Source organism: Muscardinus avellanarius (genome assembly GCF_963383645.1).
Source record: "Muscardinus avellanarius genome assembly, chromosome: 13".
NCBI lineage: Eukaryota > Metazoa > Chordata > Mammalia > Rodentia > Gliridae > Muscardinus > Muscardinus avellanarius.
Genome location: NC_137799.1, coordinates 17,053,393 through 17,079,567, shown reverse-complemented (window position 1 = coordinate 17,079,567; position 26,175 = coordinate 17,053,393).

The window sequence follows — 26,175 nt, the reverse complement described above, 5'->3', positions numbered from 1 at the left end:
ATAGGTGCTGACTTTCTTTTGACATAAAAGTCATAAAAGTCATAAAAGATTTTCAGTAAAGACAATATTACATGATCACTAAAAAGGGCCACCGATGGCCCCAAGTCCATTTGGGAATTTTCAGGCCCCAACTCTATTTGCACCTTCCATTATGACCACTGCTTCCTTTGTCCTTTTAAAATAATTTCTCTGGGCCCTATATTTACACATGCCTTTCTGCCCAAAATGCAAATTTATAAAGTCTCTCTGCTTTGCTTTCTGATTCCAAAATGTGGTATATAATTTGGTGAATGGGGAATTCAATATCCAAAATATAGTTTGGATATTTTGCTGTTTTGAGAATTCCTCAGCCAATTTAATCAGTTTGTCATCTTGGCCTCATACAAAGTTTCAGGACATGGGCAAAATGTCGATAAGTTTTTTTAAAAAGTCATCTTTGCCCTTCAAAATCTCCTGAGCACAGCCTCTAACATCCACTTTTCTAGCTGTGTTCTGCTCCATCTAATTTCCTTTTACAAATGAATTTTGAAGGCTCACTACATGGCCAGAATTAGACATATAGCAACCCAACTCCTGGTAACATTTTTTGTGTATTACCCATTTTATAGTGATACTCTAAAAGATTTAACCTCATAATGGAAGAAAAGGAAAATTTATCAGCTCATGGCTTCAGAGTAAAGTCCCATGTGAGGTCAGGACTGCAGATTTCAGATCATGGTGGCAAGAATTGGAGAAAGGCAGAGTACAAGGCTTTGCTCTTAAATACTCATAATCTACGTGGTCATACTTAGGTATAGAATTATCCCCACTTCTTTGGTACCATTTTCTATATTAGTCATCATTTTTAAAGCTATAACTTAAAATACTGGACTATGTAGCTTAGAAAAAGTAAGATTTATTTATTTTTGTTTTTTCTTGGAAATATTAGGGTTTAGTCCACGTGATGCTGAGGACCATGAATATCCGGGCACGGTGGTGGCAGAAATCAGAAAGAGGAAGAGCACAAGTTTTTGCTTTAATATCATGGAGGTTGGAAGCAAGAAAGCCAGCAAAAGCAGGTAAAACCACAGATAATCCCCAAGAAAATCACCTTCTCCACCCATATACTAACAGCCTAGGCCACCATGGAGATGAATCATTTATAGTGGCTTCAACCAATGCTAAGAATACAAACAAATTCTGCTTCCAACATTGCCACCTCATTTTCACGAGGGCTGGAGAATACCCAAATTAAAACCATTACAATCACCTTTCTTCTTGTACTATCTTCCTAGACATTTTGACTACTGTTAAGTCCTCCCCTCAACCTTCCCCTCTCTAAGCAGAATTGCTTTAGTCTCTCATTATAAGTTTTATTTTTTAGTTTTCTAATCATTTTCTAATCATTTTCTATTGCATTTTCCCTTAATATCTGAGCAGCACAGAGGCACAAGAAGATGCAGAAATCTCTGTAATATATGTGAAAATAGTACAGACTTAAGCTACACACCAACTAGTCAAGGGAAGTGTTCACAGAGACATTTGGGTCTAACACCAAGAAATTTCACTTTACTACCAATCTAACTCCAACTATCATCTTCAGAGCCAACATCAGGTGATATTTTACAGGTATCCATTTCACTGTGCATAAAAAATGTCTAGCCTTTTATGTCTGGATATTGTACTTACTGAATTTAACACTAATAATAGTTCCTTATATGCCAGGAACTATTTTATAGACAGAAAACATTCTAGATGAAGTTCTCTTCCTATGAATACAAAACAAGCAGTAAAATAAAAGATATAATCATGTACTAGCAATAGATATTGATATTGAAGAAAGCTGTGAGATATGAAGAAAACAAGCAGCCTTGGGTCTCCTGCAGAACATGGATCTCCCACTTACTGTCTTTAGCCTCTGATTTTATTATTTGAGAAATTGGATACTAAAAACCCTTTAGGGTTTTCTTGGAAATTAAATACACAAATATACAAAAAGTGTCTAGCTCTGTCTGACACTTAGCGCTCTGAAAAATCACTTTAGTTTCTTGTCTTTGTTTTTCAAGTACAAACAAGAAATATGGAGTAAAGAAATCATAGTGGTAGAAATCCTTTTCTGAGTAGAGTATCACATTTGAGATTTTTTTACTTTAAAAATAACTTTATTATAACTAACATATATAAAATCTGACATATTCTTAAACATTTTTTAAAAAAGTAAACCCTTCCCCTTCCCTTTTCTTTTCCTTCCCCATAAGATACAGAATAACTTGGACAGAAAATAAATACAGACTTGATTAAACATAAAATTCTCATTCATTGGTTGGTCCTATTTGAGTTTTTAATAAACATTTATTTGTGATATTTTTCCTCTTACTTTAATAATTTACTTTGTATTCATCTACAGGCAAAACATGCAGTTATTCACATTTTAATCAAAATATATCTTCTTCTACCTTTTTCCAGATAAATCTTCTTTTGTTCATATGACCTGTATCTTTCACCCTCTATCATGCCCTCAATTTTTCTCTCTTTACTTTTCCCACCATCTTTTCCTACTTACTTTTTCCCCCTAAAATAAAAATCCTTCTTGTTTCTCCATAATTAAGAGCAATGTTAAAGAAAGAATCCAAGGCTAGTAATAGAAGTAGAAGAAATAAGAAATCTTACCTTATTAACAATGTCTGCAAAATATAGAAGAGAAATTATCCATCTTTGACACAGAGACATTTTTAGGAGGCCTGTTGGAAGAAAGTATGAAATGCAGTTTCAGTATCCTTTTATAAGACTTCTATTTTACTTGTGTTCCTCACTATATGACATGGGGAATTTTATCGCCATCACAACTGAGACTAAAACTTGGAGAGGTTAAGTAACCCATCCAAGTCACACAGCTAGAAAAGTATCTTGGAACACATTTGAAATCAAGATTGATTTAAAGTCTCAAGCTCACTATGGTTGTGAACTGTCTGCAGAAACAAGAATGGATAGCCTCTGACAAGATTCTGAGGCAGAGACTGGATGGATTTTAGGGTTTTTTTTTTAATTTCTTTCTTTTTCTTTTATTTTTTTGTAATTTGGTTTTTAGTTGTTATTTTGCATTCACAAAAATAAGACTATCCAGAATATTTTTATTATAAAACAGTTTCTAGCATACAATAAGTACTTAATGTTGAATAAAATGAGTATATTAGAACATAAAAATATATAAGCTTTTTTGTGATATGCTGAGGATTGAATCCAGGGGCATCCTACTTCCATCATGCTCTACCCCCATCCTTATTTATTTTATTTTATTTTTAAACATGCAGAGGACCTCACTAAGCTGCTTAAGCTTTCTTTGAACCTGTGGTCCTCTGTCTTAGCCTCACAGAACTGGTATTACAATCATGTGCCACCACACCCAGCTCAGGCTTTTTTCCCCCATAAGTGAAATATCACCTACTGTTGGAACTTAGCCATCTCTTTCATTTTTTCTGCCTACAGAAAATTGTGCTCTCTATAATCTCCAAAAGGTTCTTAGCTCAAGCATTATTTTCTTTCATCTGACCCAATGCAGAGAATCCAGAGGAGAATGTCAAGGAGGTCCAAGTGAAACCCTAAGAAATAAGGATCTTCGAACACTGCCATAACTCTTGGGGTGGAGCCATGCCAGAGAAAAGTTTAGTTCCTACCAGTCTGTGATGTGCGAGAGAATAAGCATTTAATATACCATGTTACTGAGATGAGTGTCCTGTGTCTTAGAGCAGCTAGCATTGCTTCTCCTGACTGACAGAGGCTATCAAAATATTCACTGAGAAAAGGAAATGTATGAAAGGTCAGAATGATATGCAGATAACTTTCAGCTGGCCCTTCTAGGCAGAGGCTCCTCATGGAGAAGCATGGGTCATGTGTAGAATTTAGGGAATTTGAATATGGGGGTGGAGATGGCTATAGTGGCTTGGAATTGACCTGTAATTTTCCTTTCTTGTGTTTCCAATTTGGCAATAGAAAGTTACCTGGTGTTCCAGGTATCCATGGCTTATAACACACTATCAAAAGCGTAATGGCCTAAAGCACAAACCCTTTCTATTATGTATTTAAATGGAATTTGGGCTGGGCTCAATTAGTTGAGTCTTTTGTTCCACATGGCATTGACAAAGGTCAATAGGCTGAATTTGGTTGTCAGTCTGGCTGTTACGGAAGATGTAGGATGCCTTTTTCCCTATGCTAACTATAATTTTGTACTCAGAGGGGTTTGTCAATTGGAGTGTACACACATGGAGCCTTTAAACCAGGACATAAAGGAAGATGATGGCTGTCAGTCTTCTTGAAAACCAGTTCTGGAACTGCCATAACATCACTTCTCTGTTCTTTGTGAGGCAAGCAAGTCACTGATGTTCTCAGATTCCATCTCTCAATGGAATAAGTATCAAAGAATTTGTACCCATATTAAAAATAGTGTTTGGAGTCTGTGGAATTTGATCCCTAAGGACAGAGATGTAGCACTGTGCATCTGTGCTTCCTCAACACAAATTACTCAGCATGAGGCCTGGGGTTCAATCATACCCTAACCGCACATTCAAAGAAACGGAAAGGGATTTGTATTTTAATATACTTCTGAAAATATTATTTTTAAAGATGTAAGTTTTGTTTTCTCTTTTATTAAGAGACAAACAAGTTTTAATAGGAAAGACAAAACTTTCTCAAGAGTTAATCATACAATTGGACTCCAAAGCAGTGCTATCTCCATCACATGATGCTTTCTTTCAAGGTTGCACATGTTCCTGGTTCAGAATGTGAACTGCAAGGTCAAGGGCTGAATTTCCACCTCAGCCCTTGTCCATTGTCAGACAGAAATTGGAACAAAGCCTTTATTTCATGCCCATTCATCTAATCAGAAAGAGAGGAGGCCCCTGTCTCTACCTTCCCCACCATGGGATTGTGAGCTATTGCTAATAAAATGAACACTAGACTGCTTGCAAATACAGAGGCTACATAATAATAGGATGAGAAATGAGGGCAATAATGTTGCTTCAGATGATGGTTAAGAGCCAAGGATGAAAGGCATTGTAAGAAGTGCTATTATCTCTACATATTCAAGTCTCTCTCCCTCCCCTTTAATTCTGTATCTGTTATGTTTGATTAGGGCTCTTTTACAGTTTATTTTACTTTGTCTTTTTTTTTTTTTAGTTTTTCTACTTGGAGAAATACCTTAATGTATCATGAGGGACAATTTACCCTTTTGTTCCCTTTGAAGAAAGAAAGTGGTTCAGGCTGACTTCAAAGAAGAACCAATCGAAACCCAATAGAGATCTGGTAATGAAGAAGCCCCACTTTGTTTTCAAGCTGAGATATAAAATTACACTATAAATTATACAGGCATGGTGGGTGGGTGAGGAGTGAAGAAGAATGTGAGTTAATAATATCGGTCCCATGACTGGTGTGTCAGGCTACAACTCAGGGATTCCTGCAATCAGATGATTTTAGAGTAGAAGAAACTTTGAAAAACTCTACTTCAGCCTCATCCTCTACCCAGGCATCTTTTCAGTATGGTTTTTACATAACCCTGAATACCTGGAGCTCACTACTTGGACATCAGCTTCTATGTATGTAGGGCAGCTCTGGGGGTTGATGTCCCATCTGACTTTGATCTCAATCATAATTTTGAACACTGTGTTTCTTAGGATGTTTTTCTTCCTGAACTGCACAGAGAAAATTTACTTTCTTTTTCCGAGAAACTGAAGAGCTGGTGTTACTTTAACATGTGTTAACACCCACAACTCCTTGGATTGTTACTCAAATGTTTTTGATCAAATTAATTCAGCCTCCTGGAAACCTAGAAAAGGACTGAGAAAGTAATTAGAGAAAAATATAGGTAGAAAAAATTTGATTTTCTGACCAAAGTTTATAAACACCCTAGTGGGTGGGGAATGTGAGGAAGAGTGGTTTCTAAGCAGCAGACCCTGCCTGGCTGTGACACTGGAGGAGAGAGAAGGGCAGACACAAGGACAGTGTGGGAAGAACCTCTGAGATTACCACCAGATCACGTAAGTCTCCATTCCTATACACAGGAAGGGGTGATTAATGCTACTTTGCAGGGGGCAGAAGGAAATGATTGCCTTAATTATATTGGTGGAGACAGATTAGTGGAAAAATAGAAAGGGAGGGAACAGTTTAGAATGGCATCTTTTTAAGAAGCTCAGGTAAAGGAATGAGGAAGATAAAGTAGGAAATGTTTAAGAAAAAAAAAAACAGGGAGTAAGAAGGGGAAGAGAGGGAAGATCTTAATGTGCAGCAGTGTGTGTGTGTGTGTGTGTGTGTGTGTGTGTGAGCTCTATGACAGTTTCCAGGGAAATCTTCCTCCCTTCCACGTATAATACTTTTTGATTGAATTAACTAGGTTTATATGAATTCTCTTTCTTCTCCACTTACATATCTATAGACAATTCTGCTTTCATTTCACAGGTTCTGATTTAGCGATTAGTCCTCAAATCTCTAAGAACAGCATGAAGTATCCAGGACAAACATACCCAGAGATGTGATGGCAATTGCTTGACAACTTACTCTACCAATGAAAAATGGCACCAGCATTGGCCAGTTTCTATAGAATAAGCATTCCTATTATAGCTCATTGCAAGTTCCCCACACAGAAGGAATAAATACATGGTACCATGTGCCTGTGCATTACTTGCATAAGAAGAAAATAATGACATGAATTACAATAAAATGCCATAAATAATATCAAGTAACATAGATTACAGCAAGCTGCAGAAAAAATAGTAGAAATTTATGAGTTTTGGGTTGTATTAACTTTGTTTCAATACTGATCTATTTATTGGTAAGTTTATATGATTTGATTTTTTACTAATGGTTTTGTTTAATAGCTGAATTTCAAAATTTCTAAAATTTAATGAATCTGCTTATGAGCTATATTAGTTGTCCCTAATATACCACTGGGCTCTTCTGTCATTAGTGATGAAGATGTTTGTTGACTGGCTCAGTTAGGGCAAAATAGGATTGATATGGTCTAGATACACTTACAGTTAGAGAAGAATGAGATAATAAGTGGAGAATAATGATTGATTTATTTATTTAAACTCAACAGCATTAATACATACATGTGTGTGTGTGTATATATATATATATATATATATATATATATATATATATATATGATATATACATATATGTGTGTGAATGTATAGAGACAGAAAGACATACATGCATACACACACACACACACACACACACACACACACACACACAGGTTGATATTCCTTACCCTAAGTGCTAGGTGTGAGAAACATTTTGGATTTCACATTTTTTCAGATTTTGACATATTTACATATTTATAATAAAACATGATACGAATGGGACCTGAGACAAAACAAGACATTCATTTATTTCTTATACACTACATGCAGATATTCTCAAGTTATGCAATGCTTTCAGCATTACTGTATTTTGACTACAATCTATTACATGAAGTCCCCTGTGGAATTACCAAATGTAGTGTCATATTGAAAGTTTTGGATTTTGGAGCATTTTAGACTTATGATTCTTAAAACAGTGGTGCTCAACTTGTAATATGTATTGTATTTGAACATATTGATATTATAATTAATACATATTACATGAACCTATATATTAGTAATAGTATATATTATATATTAAATACATATTGCCATTATATATATATATATTAGCATAGTATTAGTGTATTATATCATGTATATACATATATACATACCAGTATAGTTTATGTATTAGAAATATATACTAATAGATATAATTGTGCTATGTATTATGATATATATCATGTTTGTATTATAATATCTAAACATATATAAACAAGCAAGTTGATTTTATATGACCATAAAGTATATCTTTTCTATAAAACACAGCTAAGTTCAAACATTTTAAGTAATTTACTCTGTATATCTTTTAATAAAATCTATATGAATTATGTAGGAATGTGCAGTATATTTTATATATATCTGTATTTTATAGATACTACTGATATGTGTAATAGCATACATTTATATCCAAACATATAATAAATACACATAAATATCCAAACATACACACATATTATGCAGATCCTTCATAAATATACAATATTTATTTTGTTAAGAAAGTACATTATCCAAAGAAAAGAGGTTGGACCAGAAACTTCAGCAGAATGTGGAAGTATTAATTAATTTCTTATTTCATGGCAGGAACTGTACTAAATAAAGATAATTCTAAATTAGAAGAAATGTGTTGTTTTATTTTCAGGTCCGAAACAAATTACAGAAAACAAAGTTTAAACTGTAGAAAAACAATGAGTATGAAATAAGGGATATTGCTGATGACCAGATATCGAGTCTATCATCTGTGCCCTGTGTCATCTTAGGTGATTCTCACAAGAAGCTGCTGAGCTGAAAATGGTGGAGCATGCCTACAATACTTGGGATTCTGAGACAAGAGAATCACAAATTCCAGGCCAACCTCATCAACCTAGCGAGACTTTCAGCAACTTAACAAGACCCTATTTCTAAATAAATGAAAAGGGCTGGGGATTTAGCTCAGTGGTAGAATGTTTCTGAGTTCAATCCCCAAAGAAGAACAAGATTTTGTGAGCTCCCCAGAGCATGAGACACATGACAACCTTGAAGTAGATTTGGAGGGATATAGAAAGATTCAACAAGACTAGTGATAATAAAAGTTCATGTTGCCTCTCATAATTTTATGTACTTAGGGAAATTTGGAGGCTTATAAAAAAGCTAAAACTTAGCTACAGTTGATATATGTTTTAGGAATAATATGTGATCACATGGACAGAGAAGTTCTAATATTTAAAAGAAAAAACAGCTTGGAAAATTAAAGTTCCCTAATCAAATTAATTAGCTATGTCAACAGGATTATGGACTATTTAGACTACCCCAGAGAACAGTAGTTTCAAGAACACTCAAGAAATTTAGATGAGCCCATTTTTATGCTAACAATTTCTAGGCTAATTGCAAATTACTCGTATCTAATCAGTGGAGACTTAATGACCTCTCCTAGCAACAGTTGGTTAGCCTATGTATAGGGTATTTAGAAACTGGAAAATAATTAAGAGTTTAGAGAAAATCATTCTAATGTTCACTAATTTGGTGATTTTACTTCAATTACAAGATGACAATGATGATGATGTGTGTGTGTTTGTCTGAAAGAGAAACAGAGAATAAGATCTAACATATCTTCATATTTCTATATTCAGTTCTAAGATATAAATCAGTTTTTATATTTGTAATGCAAATAGATACACTCTCACTTTTCCTTTTTTAACACTTTCATGTATTACTCTTCAAATTCTCTAAATAGTGTGTAATTTCAATACCTATTTATGATGGATGTACATCTACATTATAGATGCCCCTATATCTGTAATAATTAAACTAGCTTTTATTATTATTGTGTGTTGCATTCTTCGGGGCACTTTACATACATCAAGTCATTTATTTCAATTATTTCATGAAAAAGGTACTGTTATCCTACCTTGATCTATATGAAAACTTACATAGAGAGTTTAGATGACTTGTTAGAAGTCACAGAGCTGTTAGTTGATAAAATTGTGTAATTTTATTTTTGTTTATTTTAGTTAACTTACCTGAACATGATCCCAATTCCTCAACTGAGATAATATTATGACTAGTAGTAAGAGTTGGTCATCTGTAGGAAAGAAAGTCACCATTATTTGTTATAAGTTGGTAAAACAAACTCCACAACTTGAATATTTGAATGTGTCTTTCTCTTAAATCCTCATATCCATTCAGTTCCTCATTCTCTAAGAAACTGCCAAGAACACCTATCTTGTCTTCTTGGCACTATTCCAGTAATGTTAAATTTCACCATCAAATTATCCATCTTCAGTTCTTTCTATTCATTTCTCAAAAGCCTCAGCCTTCTAAACTCTCTACTATGTCTCTATGCATTTAATCCTTTTTTATTTGATTTTCACATTTAAATGCTTAACTGTTGCAAGGCTACCCTAGACACTTAGTACTTTCCAAATCTTGCTGAAAATTTATTTTCTTTACCTGTACCCATCTCATTTTGGAATTAAATAACATATTGCATCATAAGTTTTTCATTTATTAGTGCATTTTAACAACATGAATTTTGTTCCAGCTAGGTGCCAGACAGAATGAAGAACACCTGGGATGCAAAGATTAAAAATAAAAATAGAACATCCTTAGCCTAAGGAGTTAGTCTCTAACTTGGCTGTATATTAGAATCATTCCTATAATGTTTTTTAAACCCTTTATGTAAAGGCTACACTTTTTACCAATTAAATCAGAAGCTCAGAATATGAGACCCAGGTCATAATTTTTGTGTTTTGTTTTATCTTATTTTAACTTCCCAGGTGATTTATATGTGCAGCCAGGTTGGCAAACCACTATATATGGATATATATATATATATATATATATATATATATATATTAAAATAATAAATAGTAGAAATATGAAAAAGATAAAGAGTCAAGGCAAAATAATGATGTACAATTCTTTTGGAAAAGGCCTCAGAGGATTCTTTGGGAGTGGAGCTAGGTTTGACTGAATGGAAAAAAAAGCAGACCATTTCAGGAACTTACAATATCCATGGTACAGAAAAGAAAGTTGCAAAAGAAAGGTGTCCAGAGCAGAGTTTAAAGATAAAGTCAAGGGGAACTCACTGATGCCATTTTAAGAAGTTTCTATCTATGCTTTTTTCTAATAGGGTATACTGTAAGTGGCATCAATTGAACAGAAGACTCACATCATCAGAAATAAGACCATGCATACTTAACCTTGAGCTTCAGTGATTAATTAATGGAAGGAGACTAGTGAAAAAAATCAGAAATCATCTGGGAACTATTGTCCTATTCCAATGAGGTCTGAAGTTGGCCCAGATGAGCATAAAGAAGAAAAGGTTAAAAAAAAATCATAGCAATGATAATAGAGTCTGAATTTATTTTGGAGAAGTTTCTACACTTAATGATGGGTTGATAGACTTGAATGTGAATTATTATAGAAAGAGAAAGGAGATAGAGATAAGAAGGAGAGAGAAACACCCAGAAAAAGACAAAAAGACAGGGGGACAGAGAATGAGGCAGAGACAGACACAGAAGAATTAGAAGCACAGAACATTCTATTTTTCTCATTTTATAACACAGGTCTATATTGGATTTATTCTCCCCCCCCAAAAAAAAATAAGATTAAGAGGAAAGAGTAGGAGGAGATATTCAATTTCTCCTAATTTTTTTTCAGTTCAGTTTCATTCTCAATTCAACTGGAGATGCCATGGAATCAGAAGGATGTATATGAAGGACAGTCACTGTGGTAAAAAGTACTGAGGAAGAGGAAAACAAAATCTAAGCCAGGCATGGTGGTGCAGGCTTGTAATCCCCGCGCTTGGAAAGTGGAGACAGGAGGATCACGCAGGATCGAGGCCAGCCTTGCTCGTTTTAGAGACACTGTTTCCAAACAAAAATATAAAATAGGTCTGGGAGTGAGCCCGGAAGTAGAAGGGTTTCCAGGAACCCAAGTACCACAGAAAGAAAGAAAGAAAGAAAGAAAGAAAGAAAGAAAGAAAGAAAGAAAGAAAGAAAGAAAGAAAGAAAGAAAGAAGAAAGAGGAAGGAAGGAAGGAAGGAAGGAAGGAAGGAAGGAAGGAAGGAAGGAAGGAAGGAAGGAAAGTCAAATCTACCCATTTGTTTGGAGAGCGTGGAGGTTATTGGAGAACTTAACCGCATATACATTCTATCATAATGCTGTTAGAAATCTAAGCTAAGCAAATTGAATAATACATGAAAAATGTGAAAGTTAAATTGTCAAATGAATGATCATAGAGAGGAGAGAAATAAAACAGTGGCTGGGAAATTTGAGGTCAGGAGACGCTTTCTTTCATCCAATAAGCAAGGTTGCATTACACATGCCCATGGAGTGATTCCATAGAGAGGGAGAAATAGATACTGCTGAAAAGAGTAAAGAGAATAGTGAGTGGAAGAAAAGTCCTTGAAAAGATAAGAGAGGATAAGACCTAAAGAAAGAAGGGATTAAAGAGATGTAAAGAGACTCTGACTTTTTATAGGAGACAATGGGTTCATTAGCAAGGATATTATGGGTTTCTCCCTAAGAAATGAAGAGGTTTGCTTCTATTTCCTCAAGAAAAGGTTTTCCTGAATCTTCTCTGTCAGGATCTTCTGTGGTGTCAAAAGGTAGGCTAGTTTTCTTCTTACCATCTCCAGAAAACAAGATCTGAGAAAATTAGCAGTAGGCATGGAGGGAGAATAATAATAACAATCTATTTCCCAGGAGAACCGTGGCTTCTATTGCAATTATCATCACCACTGTTACTTCAACTTGTCATTTATTAAATATTGCCATGTTCCACCAACCAGGCCAACAGCTGAGATTAATGTCCCTTAATATTCATGTCAGATCTATTCCTATCACATACTATTTCACCTATGAGAAAATTAGGAACATAAAGACAGAAAGAAAATAATGTCTCTGAAGCCAAGAGAAGGATACCAAGCTGATTCAGTTACCTATGTCAAACACTAATATACATCAAGGGTGATATTACTTGAATTTTGACCATTCATAGGTCCTAATGCAGACTTTCACTAGGTGGTAACCATGAATAAACAAAGGAATAAGCGTATAAATGTTCCTTCTACACAAATGTCACAATACCAGTGTACCCATCTCTTCCTTGTTCTCTTGATATCCACTATGAGTGATATTTTGGATAATAACCAGTCTTGAATTTCTGGTGCTGATTAAAGAAAACAGGGATGGAAAGCAAGCTGGACTTGAGTCCTTTTTTTATGCAGATGGACAATGGCAACTCAAAATTGCCCACATCCCCTCATAGTTTCATACCAGGACAAGGTGATAGAGAGTACTTTGGTAAAATTTACATAAAAAGTGCATTTATTTCCTGCTCTCTTTATATTCTTCTGCCTATGTCTATGAACAATAGGGAGAAGAAGTGAGGTAGGTGAGGAACCCATTAAATATAAGTATTACACTATGAAATTTAGAAGATATATTTGCTTTTTTGTTTGCATTTTTTATATGCTTGAGCCTGACAAAGTTGATATTATTTGTCTCTTTCATGGAGAAAATTTGATGTCAAGTCTTGGAGGTGGCTGGTGGCAAAATAAGGATTGTCATCCAGGATTACAGAGTTCACTTTCAACTCTCCCCCATTTAAGCACTATGAATCTAGCTCATATCTCCTGTTTCTTGTTTACCTTTTGCATCCTGATGATGTGCCAAACCCAGATTTTAAATCCAGAGTCTTTTGTATTCAACTATTGGCACTGAACACTAAGAATGGTTTTCTAGGACTGTGTTTAAGTTCTTCCTTCTCTCTCTGAAGATGCTCTTCCTGCCTTCCTCCCCATCTGTTCTTCCATTTTCTCTACTCAAAACATTTCCATTTTCTATTCCTCTCTACCTCCTGACTTGAATGACAAACTTTGCCAGGGATCTTTGAAACAGCTGATATATCTACACGAGCACAGCTATATTTTTCTTTTGAAATGGTGATAATAAATAAATAATGGTAACAAAATTTTTTTTCTGTCTCAATTGCTACAGCATCTTATGCAGATCTTGAGAAAGCTCAATCAGGGGGTCCACAATGGCGTAGATCCCCCATGAAGTATGTCTAGCATTCCTTGATTCAAAAAATATTTTAGGATTATTTAGATCAATATGTATAATTGGAATTTTGTATATAAGCATTATAACTAAAACTGATGGGCAGCGGCTTGTGAGAGACTCAGGCAGCAAAGATTTTTTCCCAAGGATAAAGTTTGGGACAAACATTAAGTTCAAACTGACCTTAGTTTGGGCCAATTTATAAGATTAAGTTTGAGTCAGCCTTGTGAAGTGAGACAAAGAATACTATGATTATTTAAATGCCTTGTACCCTTGCCCTAAATTCTATAAAAAATAAAACTTTTCCTGTCCTTGGAGATCCTGCTTGCATGGCTATGCCCTTTCTTTTCTGCCAAAAAGGAATGTATAAAAATTGTAACAAATCCTGAATAAAATGGAGAAGCTTGAATCTGATCTCGTGTGGCAGTTCTTCTCTCATTCGACCTCGGCTTTCTCTCACCAACACATGAACCTCAACTCTTGCTAGGGCTGAACCCCGGCACTCAATGTTTTTTTTTTTTTTTTTTTTTTTTTTTTTTTTTTTTTTAGTGGTACTAGGGGTGGAACCTAGAGGCTTTTTACGTCCAGGCTATACTCCCAGACCCATTTTATATTTTATTTGGAAACAGGGTCTCACTAAGTTGCTGAGAGCCTCACTAAGTAGCTGAGGCTGGCTTAGAACCTGTGCGATCCTCCTGTCTCAGCCTCCCAAGCACGGGGTTACAAGCATGCGCCATCACACCCGGCTTAATGTTCTTTTTTAAACAAGTTTTTTTTTTTTTTAATTGACTGACTACTGCAGGCTAAGATCTTAAATAAAAGCACAGAAAGAAAGGCCTAAACTAAACTAAGTGACTGTAACATCTTCAGTATCGAGATATGTGACCTCCCTTTTTCATAAGTCTATTAAACTAGCATTACTACCTCCAACACAAAATTTAGAGAGTCTTAGTAACATCTTCAAAGTCATACAGCCAAGAAATGATTTAGAGTTCCAATGAGGTAGAAGTAACCCTAAAAATGTTCTCTTTTACAACCCTACTCTACCTCCCTGAGAAGTCAAAAGTCAAACTACCTTCACGTATATCAAAGGCTAGGGATAAAGTGAGTTTCATACATATTTGATCATTATTTACTGATGTAAAGTAATAACCCAAAACACCTGTTCACAGGTGCAGGAGTCAGAGGGATCAGAGCATTAAGACTGTCCCTACCAGATTTTCATGGTGTGACCTTATACCTTGTTAAATGTCTCTGAGTATGAGTCCTAATTCTTAAATGTGGATAAAAATGTTTCTAATATATTTACTAGGTCAATTAATTTATGCTTATCCCAATTTTGTTTTTACCTGTTAAGCATTCACTTAATGAGAGCTCTTAGTCTTAACATCCATGACAGAAAGAGGGAATATAAAGTTTCATATAAACCAAGGTCCCAGGGTCACTGACTTTCACTGGGGAATGACAAGGAAAATCTTTGCAAAACTGATCTCTTTGGAATTACATATAAAAGAATGAGTTTAAAAGATTTCCAGTGGAAAGAACATGCCAAGTGAAAGGGAGAGTGTGTGAAAAGTCATGATGGCCAGGTAGGGCTGGCTTGCCACATCATTTTGAAGTGTTTGAACCTTATGATATGGGCTGCAGGAAACCTTCAGCTATCTCTACAGGAGAAAAAATTATGAAGTCATTGGTTTTAACATCACTATGACTACCGCATGGTGCATGGTGTGGAAACCCCAAGAGCCTTTTTTCCTACTTTTCATTCGGTGTGCATAGTCACACCCCAGGGTTCTGGACATCTCAAACTGTAAAACTACATTCAGAGGGCATGAGGTGGGTGGGGAGAGAGAGAAAAAGAAAATAAAACAACCAGAGTGAGAAAGGCAGGTCCCAGGAGATGCCTGGAAAATGCCTGCACATTATTCTAACATGGAAAAAAACGAGAAAACAAGGAGCAAATTACAAAGAGGAACATGTGTATGCATGTATTAACATTTCCAGCACTGGTTTAATTTTCAGTGCGCATCCCACCTACACAGAGCCCAGTGCATTTCATCTAACCTCTCGTTAAGTTGCTCGCAAGCCATCTTTCTAACGTGTCCTCTGGGGAAACTTTCAAAGGGATTCTAAAATCATGCTTATAAATGGTTCTCTTTCAGTTACTTAGATCCATTCTTTCACCAGTATCCCTATTCACATGCTGACACTGTTATATGAACCCTGACCTTTGAAAGCAAAAAGTGATTTGCCTTTTTTGAAAGTCACCGTGGTAGAGTTGATGCCAAGTATGTAGGCGTCAGGATCAGGCGAACTTGATTTAGCCCTTGGGTCTACCACTAAATGGCTATTTGATCTAAGGCAGATTATGACATTTCTCCAATGCAAGATATTACTATTTGTAGAATTTGGACAATGATAGAAACATTCCATACATTTATTAGGTGAATTGATTTTGAAATATCATATAAGATGCTCAGCCCTTTTTCTTTACCTGTTAATTATTCAGTAAATGAGGGCTGTTTGTTAGTGTATAATGCCATAGGAAAAATATCACACATTACCAGGCACATCCTGAACATTCATAAGTCATGTGGTTATTCTCAGTTCTTATTACATTTGTCATAATCATCCCTTAGAACCAAGTCAAACACTCATTTTATCAGTTTGTAGCTTACTTCCTTGATATGTCTAAGCTTTGGTCCTATCACCTAGTGAGAATATGTAAATATTTAACTTGCAATGTTGCATAATCAAGAGCTACTACTTAATGACAAAGTTTATGTGGCTTATTCCCTTTTACACTCAAAACTACTACTAAAGTATGCATGATTATGGATCTCATTTTTCAGATGGAAAGAGTGAGGTATGAACAGGCTGAATAATTTGACAAGGCCATTCCATGAATAAGTGGTGGAATTGACATTGAATCACTGTCCTTGAGGCTGCCATGCCTGTTTTAACCACTGCACTCTATTTGACCCATGATATGGCATGACTTCTTGTGTTCTGTATGGTTCACAAGGCTTAGCTGATTCGTAATGTTAATTTATTTCACCTCTCCCTCCAATGTTACAGGAAGCAAACATGGCTTCTGTGGTCTGACAAGAACAAGAGGAGGACAAAAGCCAAGTTAGTAGGATGATGCAGGAGTGAGTAAAGTAAATATAATTGTCCCTATTGCAGAACTGACACTGAACCCCATTGTCATACATGGGTTTGGAAAAGGGAATAAGAAATAGCAGATGACCAGATCTCTGCTCTCAGAGAACATTAAACCTAGAAAGTAAATGGCATGCATCACATTACCAACTGCACAATGTATGTGATGTGTGTTTGCATTGAACCTGAAAGGATGCTGTAGACTCAGGAGAAATGATGTTTGTTTCTACTAGGCAGCAAATATATGATGATCACAAACACGATTAGAAGAGAGGAATGTAAGCACTGCCATAAAGGAAGATAGGATACCTTCTGTAATCCTCATTTCTAACCCATTCCCCATTCAAAAATAAATAAAAATTGGAGAAGAGAGAGTCTGAGTATAAGACTTTACCTTTAAACTTTGCTTAGCTGAAAGAAAATCCCTGCAACTCATCTCAAGGATTATGCAAAGAGCACATCTAAATACATATTAACCTGCTGAATGCATTTACATAGATGATAAAAAAATGAAATGGAAGTCAGGACAACTGGTCAACCAATTGAGAACTGTCTCTTATGTCATTTCATGAATAAAAACAATATACCCAAAGGGATGATAGTCCAGATGTCAAATGATAAATATAATATGTTATATTGTAACAGTTTATTTAGTTATAATAATCAAAAAAGATAAACGATAGTATGGTTACTTATAAAATATCACCTCTACAGTGGCATGTACTAAAGGAATTATTATTACCTGTGTTACTGTCAACCTCATTCCATCCAAGCTCTTTACATTCAGTAACAGTTAAGAGCCCACACATAAGCACACCAGACCTGAGAAATGTGTGGGTATTATAAGAAGGGTTTTTTTTTTTAAAGGGATCTCATGACCCATCCCTGGACACACTATATTCTGAGGGCTCAGAGTAAAATAAAAAGCACTCAAACCTAAGATGCAAAATTGAGGCAAAACTGGAGATGCTACTCTGATATATTACTCAATCTTTCCAAAATTCAGGTGCCCCTTTGGGTAAATATAAAAAAAACTTATAATCTCAGTTAGTAGCAATGTAAATGTCAAAGTTGTTAGTTTCACAGTTGACAAGGCATTAAAGGAACAAAAAAGTTAACAAAGAGGCTACAAATCAATCATAAAAGTGACAATTGTATATGCTCTTTTGCAAACCCACACACACATAGAATCCTCTCTCTGTCTCTCTCTCTCTCTCTCTCTCTCTCTCTCTCTCTCTCTCTCTTTTTCTGTCTCTCCATTCCTCTTCCTCTCCCCCTGTCTTCTCATCTTCTAGGGAATATTTATTCTCCCCAATTACTGAGAAATGAGAAGTGATTATGGAGAGTTGATCACCTTTTAATGAATGGACAGCATGGCAAACCAAGCCAGAATAGACCAAAGAACTTAGAAAATAAATTTGAGCTAATAAGTAAATGAATAAATACACTTCTACAGTGTTCAGGATTCATGACTTTGGGAAGTTGAGAGAAAAAAACAGTTATGTAGAAAACACATTTTTTAAACATGGACATGGTAATAATGCCAATGATTGGACTAGACCTTGGATCTCTAGAGTCTCAAATATTTTGGTTACACGGGAAATTTGTTACTCTTACTTACTTAACATGTCTCTTAATTTCCTTTGTATATTTTTCATTATACATTTTATCTAGCTGATGTGGTGTGTGTGTGTGTGTGTGTGTGTGTGTGTGTGTGTGTGTGTGTGAACCACTGTGTATTTGCTCAAAAGTAGAATTTTGAGGTTTGAATCCTGAGACTCTCACATTTTTCTTGGTAAATTTATGGTTACATCACTGCTTAAGATAGTTTTCTAATTTATAAAAAGGGACACTTATAAGAAGGTCAATGCCTAAAATTATTCTGGTAAATTAAAGAATTTAACCCTGACTAGAAAAATATCCTAACTATAGGAGCAGGAATGGGACATAGTGATTAGGAGCAAAGAATTAAAAAACCACATAGTTGGATGGGCTGGGTCATAGCTTAGTGGTAGAGTGTTTGCCTAGAATGTGTGACGCCCTGGGTTCAAACCTCTGTAACCTCCCCCCAAAAAAGGAACAAGCAGCTGGAAACTCTGCCATTTAGAAATTGCATGACTTGAACAAATTACTGACCTTGCTTCTGGCTCATTGTACTCATCTGTGAGATAACAATGGTGATAAACACTTCGTGGATTAACTTTGAAGATTCTTTAAAAAATGGAAGCATAATCTGGTCCCTTGAATGTTTTGCAACATTGATCATGAGTTATCAACAGATTAATTTAATGCAAAGAAATAATATTAGCAATGAAAATCAATAATTTAATGCACCTGTAAACTCTCCTGAGGGCAGAGACTCCATCTGTTATTTTATATACACTAGTAGATATATAAAAGTAATAAAATAAAATAAAATTTATACATATTGTGGAGTAGATTAAAGCAAACAAGTAGTTGATGGTAGTGATGGGTACCATCCTACTATGATTCCATTTCAAGAATGAATAAAACACTGTGCAGTTACTTACCTCCTCCTGGCTTATTCTCATGCCTCTCAGTCCAAAGCATCCCTGCAAGGTTCTGTCAGGAGATTCTGTGGTAGCCTTTGAAAAAAAATGTTTTTAAAAGGACAAGAAACCGGACATGTTGGTGCATGCTTGTAATCATAGCATTTGGGAAACTGAGACAGAAGGATCATGGTTCACAGCCAGCCTCAGCTACTTAGTGAGGCCCTCTGCAACTCAGTGAGACTGTATTTCAACATGAAGAATAAAAAAATAAGGCAAGGAATTAGTGCAAGAGAGGATCATCCCTACTCCTGCTTTGCTACTGGAATTCCTCAGGCTAATAAAAGTAAACCTAGTAAACCAGTTTAGCTTTGCTACAAACAGTAAAATAGCCAAAAAGAGGTGGCAGAAAAGAAACAAAGATTTGCTGAGTGAAATTATTAGTTTGGAAGCCAAGATTGTTTTACTAGAAATCTTGGACTCTGGAAATTCATAGAAATTATAGAAAATATGCTCAGTTATGTCTAAAAAGCCATTTGGGGAGAATAGTCCAACACATAATTTTAGATTCTCAAAGGAATCCATGAACCCCAAATCTAAAAACATCCACTTGTGAAGAGTCGGTTCACTGGAAAGAGCAATAGAATCTTAGAATTCCAGGGATTTCTTATTTATGACAAGAAGCCTGACCAAAAATAAAGTATATGGTGTATTCTTTGTGAATTGAGTGACTGTGTGTTTATTTAGTCTTTTAAAGAAACTATGGTGTATTCCCAAAAACATGGGAAATATTTATAAAAAATATGTCTTTCATCTTTTCATGGATGCTTTAAGTAAACAACTTGTTGTGTTGCTCAGACTGGCCCTGAGGCTGTAGGCTCACATGCTCATTTTTTTCCCCTGAAACTGGAGGTGGAACCGAGGGGCTTTTCTACCTCTGGGCTATAATTCCAGACCTATTTTATATTTTATTTAGAAACATGGTCTCACTAATTTGCTGAGAGCCTAACTAAGTAGCTGAGGCTGGCTTCAATCCTGTGCGATCCTCCTGTTTCAGACTCTCAAGTGTTGGGATTACAAGCGTGTGTCACCATATCTGGCTCTTACATGCTCCTTCTGCTTCAGTCTGAGTAGATATGACTATAGGTATGTAACACACACACACACACACACACACACACACAACATATTTTCACAGTGCAGGTGAGGTCAGCAATGTGAACTAGAAGTCTCAAATTTTAAATGTTCATAACTCACTCTACAATTAAATAGATGAATGTAACCAGACTATTCTTTGGGAAGTCCAGATTTTAGTGCAGTAAGCTCTTAGTGATAAAAGGAGGGAGTATCTTAGGGACTACTCCACTCTCCCTCTCAGCAACAGAATCAGGGATGAGAACTTACTCACTTAAAACCTAGGCTATGCTGGACTTCCTATATATTCCTTTGAAAGCAAGCTGTGGTTAGGGAGGTCGAGAGCATCTTTTCTATTAGGGCCCTTGGATTAATTGCGCTTTTTCCATGGGAGTGAAATATGTTTTAACAAAAAATGAAAATTAAAGAACACTTCATTCCAATAATATTATATGAACCAACGTTTACTAAGTCCTTCCTAAGGCCATCCACCACATTACCTACTTAACTTTCCTGTATCTCATTAAGCCTTCACAAAATTCCTCTGTCATACATATGTCTAAATCCTCTTTGCAGAGAAGGAAATTAAGATATTCAGGACAGAAACAAAAACAAATCTAAGGCCACAGAATCAGCTTCTCTGAGCCACCTCACCCCTGGCTTCAATGTGATATTTACTGCCTTCAAGTTTTATATTGGAATAGCTTTTAAAGAAATAAATTATAAAAAATAATATGCATTCATTCTGGAGAGTTGGGAAAATTCAGAAAACTGAGTCATTCCTATAATCTTAAAATAACATGATTCCCATCAATAACAGAAACACCATATATCATTAGTATAGATATTCCCCCACACTTCAGCGTTATTACATACACTAAGACCTTTTGTTAATGGAAAAGTTATGGCTTTCTTGCTTGGCCTCAGGGATGCCTGCTGGGTTTAGGCTCAGGTACTTCTCACTCGCCAATCCCTTAGTTCTGAAAGCTGCTCTGGCTTTCTTCACCTCTCTTTTCAAACTTCTACCTTGTCAATTGCTTTCTCCGATTATAAACCCTATGAGTTTAGGGGCTTTTTAAATTTTACATCATCTTTTTAGAGTATAGTAAAGTATAAGACACATAGTAGATACTCACGAATATTTACTGAATTAATGAAAGATCATGTAAGAAATTGCCTTTTCCTGCTCAGAAGTGAAATGGGTGAGGTGAGAATACTTGCTTTGGGCTATAAAAAAACAGAGTAGGGCATGGTGCCAATTCTCCTAATTCCTAACCACATGCTTTCTCCCACTCTGTCTCTAATGTAATTGGCTCTGTGCACGGGGCCAGCACAGCTCTGCATAGAGCTGTATCAGGGTAACATGGCCAGTAAATGGATCTGAGACCATTACTTTTCCTTAAGGGAAAAAAAATGCAGTAGTGAAAGAATGACCTTCTATTTATCTTTTTGAGGGCTACATTTTGGGAAATGCTAACAGGAAGAAAATAAATGACTCCAATGCAACTACAGGAACTATAAACCCGTTCGTATGTTTCAAAGAGTAGCCTTTGTACCATTTAACTGAGAGACTTCCATGCTGAAGCCCAGGTTCATGACTCTTGGCAAGTTGTGTGCCCTCTAAAAACTAATCACTGTAGCCAGGCATGGTGGCGCACGCTTGTAATCCCCACTCTTGGGAGGTGGAGACAGGAGGATCACACTGGTTCAGAGCCATCCTCGCTGGCTTAAGAGATCCTGTTTCCACATAAAAATGTTAAAAAATAGGTCTGGGAGTGTAGCCCGTGGGAGTGTAGCCCAGAGGTAGAAGGGCTTCCAGGAACCCCAGTACCACAAAAAAAAAAAAAAAAAAAACTAATCACTGTACACTTGTAATATATATTTTGTGAGATTAAGAGATATCTAAGTCCTGTTTAGAAAACAGATCTCTTAGAATGGAGAAAGGACATATATGTTGGGTAGCATTATTGCCAGATAAGCAGCAAGTCCAGGATCCCAGCTTGGCTTTTGGGTAGGGAGAACAGGAAGCATGCAAAAATAAAGCCCTGTTGCCAAGTTAAAAAATGAACCATTTTGGAGAAAAATAATCTGTTACTTTTTTTTTTTTTTTTTTTTTTTGTACAAGCGACACCAGGCCTGGAGATAATATGAGCAAAAATAAATACGTGGGAAAAGTTCTGCTGCTGCTTCTAGTAGTTTTCTGATCTCTTTCTCTCACTTTGCACTGACTGTCAAATGGTCTATCAAGAGGTTAGTTTGTAATTAAACTCAGCTCTAATTGCTGGAACAAGTTACTAATTGTGTTCTTAAATCCTTTTATTCTATACCCTAGAAACCACTGCATTCTAGCCTTTAAATGCTAGTGGTTTGGGAGAATCACATAAGTACAGCTTTTAGCAGAAATTTTGTTCATTTGAAGCTTTTACCCAGAGCGTCAATCGAAAAAAAAAAAAATCATGAAACCAATTGGTGAAGGGAATAATCCTCCCTCCATGACAATAACAAAAATAAATAAATAAATTCAAAGAGATGTTCGGCTTTCTCTGTCTAAATTATAGAGAGAGCCCTATTTAATGGTTGGTTTATATACCAAGACTAACATTCAGGAATTTGTCCATTTTAAAATGGAACTTCATATCTTTAAAGGGTCAGTTGGGTGCTTTTGAGGTGTGGAAAATCTTTTAAAGACATTCAAATCCACTTAACGAATCATCAAATTTTGAAAAAAAAAAGGAATGCGAGTGATGTGTCAATTTAATTTGAATTTGTGTCATGTAGAGTAAACAGAGCAGTGAATCTGAAAGAGTGAATCTTGGAAGAGATGCAGAGAAAATACAGGCGTTCAGACACATTAAATATTTGTTGGGTCTTTGTACTCTGATGCACCATTTCAATAAATTTAAAATGTCTTTGTGTGCATGGAAGGTATTTTGTGTTGCATCGTCAGCCTACAAATGGCCTATTAATGCTCCCTAGAACGTCTTTGAGTTTGGAGACAGGGAAATGTCATCCTTGGGCCACATTGGATCAGTATGCAGTGAACCCATGGCAGCCTAATTCATTCCAAGTGCAACTTGGTTCTAGACTTCATCTGTATGAGATAAGATGTCCATACATTTTCTCCTGCCTGGTTGAAATGTGGACACATGAAGCTCCAGGGAGTAAATATCTGTTATGTTTCCATTCAGAATCATGTGAAATCTTTTCTAATTTTAGGAGATTTCTTTTAGTGTTAGCCACTTTTGCTTATAAATGAAAATCTCAAGTGATGAAATCTGGGATGACTGGAGCCATCTGCTTCCACTGGAGAAGCCACACAGAGGGTGAAGTTGACACCACCATCCTCCTGAGAGACAGAGAGCCAACAAGAGTGGAGAGAGAGAGAGAGAGAGAGAGAGAGAGAGAGAGAGAGAGAGAGAGAGACAGAGGAGATATCTTAATTATATCATCAAGTTACTTGATCAAACTTTGATGGCAAACACATTTCTAGTTTTTCCTATTTCTTTCTTCCTTCTTTTTTTTTTTTAAACTGGAAAGTGAATACAGAGACATTCTACCTCAGAAATATACCCCTGGCCCTTTTAATGTTATTTTGTTTGCTTGTTTTTGAAACAGGGTTTTCCTAGGTTGTTATGTGTCTCACTAAGTTGCTGAGGCTGTCCTCAAATCTGCAATCCTCATGTTTCAGCCTTCCAGGTACTGGGAATTACAGGCATGTGACACTATGCCTGGATTTTAGCTTTCACGTAAACAATTTCTGAAAAAAATCTCTCCCTCAGATGCAAATAAAAACTACCCTGAGATTCCATCTAACCCCAGTCAGAGTGGCAATCATAAAGAAATCAAATAACAACAAATGCTGGCAAGGATGTGGGGAAAGAGGAACACTTTTACACTGTTGGTGGGAGTGCAAACTAGTTCAGCCACTTTGGAGATCTGTGTGGAGATTCCTAAGAAAGTTAGGAATAGATCCACCATACGATCCAGCTCTACCACTCCTGGGTATTTTTCCAAAAGGGTTGAATTCAGAGAACTATAGCAACATATGCATACCTATGTTCATAGCAGCACAATTTGTAATAGCCAAAATATGGAACCAACCCAGGTCCCCATCAACAGATGAATGGATTGCAAAACTCTGGGAAATACACACAATGGAATTCTACTCAGCCATAAATAAGAACAAAATCATATCATTTGCAAGAAGATGGAAAGTCTCGGAGAGCATTATATTAAGTATGATTAGCCAAGCACAGAAGGAGAAGGTACATATGTTCCCTCTAATATGCCCAAACTAGGGAACATAGAGGATACCAGTGGGACTCCAGGTAATGGAGGGGAAATACCAGTAAAGCTTGATTGGAAAGATAGGGGAGGAGGAAGGCTGAACTTGACTAATGAGGGTCTACATCTGAATATGTGTAAAATTATGAATATTGCATGCTTACCCTGGACAATAATTGGTGGGAGGGGGCAAGGGGAAACAGGGGTGGTGGGGAGAGGTTACCAAGTATAGTTTAAATGTATACCATTTGTGTTCCATAAAAAAATTTTAAAAATAAAATAAAATAAATATAAATATAAAATAAAAAAATAAAAGCATAAAAAATAGCAAGAACATAAACAACTTAGCAAAACTGGGAGGGGGAGGGAATGGGGTGGGAATTGGGGAAGTGCAAAATGAGTGATGTGTGCATCTTGTACTCCATTAAGACAAATGACTGCAATGCACCAATTTAAAAAATGTAAAAATAAGTAAGTGTTGTCGGAATCCTAAAAAGAAACCTACTTCAAAATAAAAATTTAAAAAGCTGCGGTTGTATCTCTGCCAGTAGAATGGGTCAGTGCCCAGTATTAAAAAAAAAAAAGCAAGCAAAAAAAAAATCTCTCCCTCTTATTGTTCCACAAAATGTTTACTGGGGATTTATATTATATTTCAGACAATGAGTTATGACCAGGGATAGCATTGAGTAAGATGTCCCCACCGCACACTGTAAGGGAAAAGATAATGAAAACAAATAAGTAAAAAAAAAACGGGGTATTTTAGTTTCACCCTCTGTTTACAATCCTACAACTGCCATAAGCACCTGTCATGACGGACATCTTGACCATCAGATCTGCACTGTCTCACAGTCCGGGGGAATGGAAGTCTAGACACTTATTATCAAAAGGATCCTTTCCTTCTGAGGGCTTTGATGGTAATCTTGAGAAACTTGTGTGTAATTCTTAATATATGTAATTATCTCAGGAACAAAGCAACATACAAATCATTCAAAATGGCAACAATATAAAAGTTCTTTACTGCCTAAGTTCATTTGATTGCATTTTATATTATTTGAAAGGTAAAGAATTAAATAGATCCCACCTCAATGATTCATATTTGAATTTTACTGATGTGCTGAAAGTTGCTTTATAAAACCTCAAACTCTATTTTTCTTATTGCATATGAAAATGGCATTTTACTTCTTACCTCGATATTTGGTATAAACTTTTGTCTCTTTCATGCCGAATTTCACCAATTTGTGCATTTATGAATTTGGGGGTCATCTAATACCACTTGTTTCTATGCCTCTGTACTCCTAACAATTCATAGTACCTTGCTTAGCAAAAATCTGAATGAAAACAAATTCTACTTTAGAAGCAGTTGCATGCCAGAGAAACAAGTGTTTCTCCTCAAAAATAATTTCTACAGTTTTAGTACGTGCCAGTTTCTAATGTGCAAATACT